Below are 4,865 nucleotides of genomic sequence, written 5' to 3' on the forward strand. Positions count from 1 at the left end.
TACTTATCAGTAATGTGTACCAAATCCTTGGTTATGATCTGTGATAGCAAAAATTGTTGCGACTGTGACATTATTTTACTGTTCTGTCCGAGTAACTAGAGTGGTCAGGATGGTTGAGTGGTAACATACTTTCACCTAGGCGGCCGGGGTCGATTCCCCGATCGGATGTGAAAAGTTATGAGGTCACCTGCCCGACCACATGGGTTTTCTCCGCGTACTCTGGTTTCCTCCCACAGTAAGACCCCTCACACACTTCCATCCCGGCCAACAAGAGGGACTAATATAAATAGAGGTTACACAACGAGCGGTTGTTGGATATGGAATTTATTTCACACGAGTAAGTTATTTTTTAAAAGTTACAAAAGACACGAGCTTTAGCTTTTAAAAAATAACTTATGAGTGTGAAATAAATTCCATATCCAACAATTTCGAGTCGTGTGACCTGTTTCTACCACAATAATATCGGCTTGAATCAAAGGGAAACGTGGCCAAATATAATTTCGCGTATGCAAATAAAGTGTACCGGTGACGTCCGGGACCCGGTGATGTGACGTCATTAGATTATTGATGACGTCAATAACAATTTCAGCTTGGGTCAAAGTTCACCGTGTTAGCCAATCGAAATGCGTACAGAGTTTATACCACGTGTGGTATAAACAGATTGTTAATCAACAGCTGTAATGATTAACTGATGGTCTGAGAGTTGAATAACACAGGGTATTGTGGTAGAAGTTGTTATAACTTATTTTGCAATTGTTGTAAAATAGATAAAGTTTACATATACAATATATATTACAGAGAAATCAAAATTCAAAGTCTTTGTGATGCAATTCTGAGGAATACGAGAGAAAACAATATGCATGCTTTACATGCATGTTGTATTTATAGAATTAAATATGTTAAGTGATCGGATGTTGACCATTTTCTGACAAGGTGACCAGTTTTGTGTTATCCTGGCTTATCAACCAATAATTAAAAAAAAATCCATGTTTATATTAATTAATGTTTTAATGACAAAACTGCATTTATATTATTGTACATATTGCATTATTATGTTACACAAGACCAGGTTGGATTGTCAGAGCAAACTACCATTTTATATGAAATTTTTAGAACAAATTTTACAAGTTTAGTTAGGTTGTACTCATGAGCTGTGATTTAGTGCAAATAATAAATGGAGATTTGTGTGATTGAAGTCTGTATGTGTCTGTGTGTGTAGTAATACGGTATGCACGTGTGTAGTTAATGTGGTTACATTCAGAACAGCTTGTCTTTCAGTTTAAGAATATTTTTAGGCATTCAGTATGTTTTTAAAGTCATGTCCTTTGTTTTGATAGTTAATTGTTTGTACTTCATCAATTTAACTTGTACACTTCATATTTCATTCATATCTTTATATTAAAATATTTCTAAACTGCTTTGTTCTTACAGTTTTATTTTTCTGGTGAGTGGTCGGTATTCCTCAGTTAAATTTTCATCGATTATGAAAGCTACATTTTTACAATGTTAATCACATTAATTTCTTCATTGTTTTACCAAGAGAGAGAATTTATAAGACATAAAATTGTTTTAGGCTATTTCGGAAAAATATAAATGTATGCTACATGTACACGAAAACTTCAAAAACAATAGTTGGCAGAAGACATCATAGCTTGCCGAATGGATTGAAATTTGGATTTAGATTTGTTTGGTTTTTTTAATCAAGTCAAAGGTCATGGTCAGCAGGTCTGCAAATGTAGAACCAAACAGAAAGATCTTGTCACAATTAAGAATCACACATTTCACAATACCTAAGCTGTATCCCTAATTAGTATTGTTTTATAAAAATTTTAACCTAGCTGTCTACAGACGTTACAGGTATAGCAACAGCTCCCCAGAGGCCAACTCGATTTGCACCCCTCTCAGAAGAGAGCCTTCTCAGAAGATCGCATTCCATTATATGTAAATCAAGTAAACCGGAAGAACATAACCAAAACAAACAAGTTTTTGAGTTTTCTCAAACACTGTAACACAAACCTGTGCATGTATGTGATATAAATCCTTCTCTAGTGAAACTCATCACACATGTCACACACTTTTACAATGGTCGCTACCATCTAGGAATATAAATCTTCCAGCTTCTAGACGGAAGAGGTAGATGTTCCAGAAGCAGAAGAGCTACAAATCGAGTGACTGGAAGATATATTTTAGAAGAAGAGTGCAAATCGAGTTGGCCGTTTGGCTTTGTCCCTGCAAGATTATAAAAATATTCTATGCATCAATTCTGTTGGTGGTTCCAGGGCGACAAATCTGGAGTTCTCTCGTTAGGTAGATATTTTACTGGAATCGTCTTTATCCTGAAATCAGAGGTTTTATATCGTTCTGATAATCGACAAAACAAAGAGATGCACGACTTTAACCCCAGGTGAGCGAGCTGAACTGGTGTACAGAAGATATACATTACTCGTTGATCTGTCGAGTACTTCCTTAGAAATAGAGATTACATATGGTTTATGATCAGACCACAGATAAAAGGCAATTTTAAAATTCAACCTTGGGAGTGTTACAGGAGTAAAAATAAACAACATTTGTAATGGTACAGAAAATATTTTAATGAAAATGCACAAGTAAATAACAAAGTTATTTCTTGAATTCTCAATTGCGACACATCACATCATTTTGTCTAAAACACCATGTACTTCAGGTTTTGTACAAAATGGCAAAAACTTAAAAAAAAAAAAAAAAAAAGACAATTCTTTTTAATATCATTGAATATAAAATCCACCAAAATATTATGGAATAATAAAATAATGCATATTTTCTTGGTTTAATGAATCACAATGATTTTGTTAATATGATTTTAACATACAATATCATCCATTGTATTATGTTATAAAAGTAGTGAAAGAAAGATAAGTGTAAAGAAACAGAGAAAGAAATTGACAGATCTATCATATTGAACCTAGTTGGCATTGACAAGTTATATAAGGCACGTTATTCACAAAGTATTTTTCATGAAGAATGCTTTACAACATTCCTCATAATTTTGCACCATTTACCAATAACTTACAATTGATAAATATCTTAAGTGAACTGTAAGTGAATTAAATCTATTAAATTCTAACTAAGACCTGCTTCACGTGAATATAAAAGGCTTGTGAACATAACTTGTTAATCGAGATAAAATAATTCTGGCCAGGAGATTAAAATATAAACTGTTGTCGTATTGATATTCGAACATCGAAGACTTCAATCAAGCTTTCAAAATATTTTCTTCTGAATACATTTTTATCCTGCAACTGCCACCACATTGTCGGAATACACCCACCATATATATTTTTGTTGTATATGGCAGTGACGGAAAACAGCTGTATTTTGGAATCTTAGCACGTGCGTCAGTTCGACTGACCTACTTCAAAGTGAAACTACGTTTAAAAGGCGAACATGTTTCTGTCATTTTTGACACCGTTTCACCTCCAAAATGATTTTTTTATGTCTGTTGCAGGATAAATAGAATACATGGTCAGTGTCTTAAAATATAAGCTGTATTTTTGGCTCGCCACTTTTTGTCTTTCTTTACCCTCGCAAAATACAGCTTATATTTTAAGACACTGACCATGTATTCTCTATGTATAAAAGTATATATCTGTATCTTGAGTTTAGCAGAAAAAAACATTTATTTCTCTAATGAAGACACAACAGGTATATAATTTCATCAGTGTTCATTTACGTAATGTCTACTGTTTTATTATGAATCATAATCTGTAGTTAGCTTTTTATAAACTGAAATTTGTGTTGCAATAATTAACAATTGGTAATTAATTTTATTGTTATCCACAACAATACAACACACACTGACGATGTATGTTATTTGTTAAGTCAGAGAATAAATCTCCTTTAATGATTTAGTTGCTATCCTGATAATGCAGACATAAAATCACACGGTGTGATATAACATTAGTGAATTATTGTATGTGTAACGACAGGAATACGTCTGGATCGCTCTGAGGTCTAACTGGTAGCTAAGTGTTAAAACATAGGTAATGAAAAGGTCCAAGGCCTTCCAAAGGACATCTACCCGGAATCCTCGGAACCGTACATTTAATAAACTACAGTGCCATTGTACAACCCAGATACGGACACCGTACTTACATCATACACTAAATGATATACAGGATATAGTTTTATTACATATATAATATACTGTGACCTGTTTGCATTATCTGACAAGACGAGACTTTAAGACTGCCAAAATGGAGTTCACATCAAAATGTCTGAAATCTTCAAAACATTTATATCTGTCGAACATCAAATAGCTTGCTTTGAATCGTTAAGCTACCCACTATAACAGAGTGATAATCTAAAATTTAACCCATTGGTGTACATTATATAAGTAATACGTGTGGATTATTTTCCTTACTATACATGTCTGATGGAAATTTTGACTAAGGGCTATCCCAATGAAATATCTACCTAACAAGAGGACTCTACATTTGTCAAACAAGAACTGCAAACTAAAGTGATTTAATTACACCAATACTGTATAACAAATTCAATCAGTGATTGCGAAAGCTCACCTGTGGCAGCAATCACACCATGCATTCATTTTTTATGTACGTATAAGCATGTCCACAAAATGATAAAATGCGAAAAAAATCACAAATTTTTTCTGCGTTATTTGCCATAACATCACTCCTAGACCTCTAATGAATGTATAAACCAAATTAGAAGTGTGTGAGGTGTATACTTTTGGACTTAGAAGCTTTCCAAAAACTTTAAAGTGAGGTGGGACGCTGACACCAGGGGTACAGCATTAGCTCATGGTTACTCGTAATCAGGGAGCTAAGACTCATTTTAACCTAAATCCAGCATGTATAGAATTTTTC

This window comes from Pecten maximus, chromosome 5 (assembly GCF_902652985.1).
Source record: "Pecten maximus chromosome 5, xPecMax1.1, whole genome shotgun sequence".
Classification (NCBI taxonomy): domain Eukaryota; kingdom Metazoa; phylum Mollusca; class Bivalvia; order Pectinida; family Pectinidae; genus Pecten; species Pecten maximus.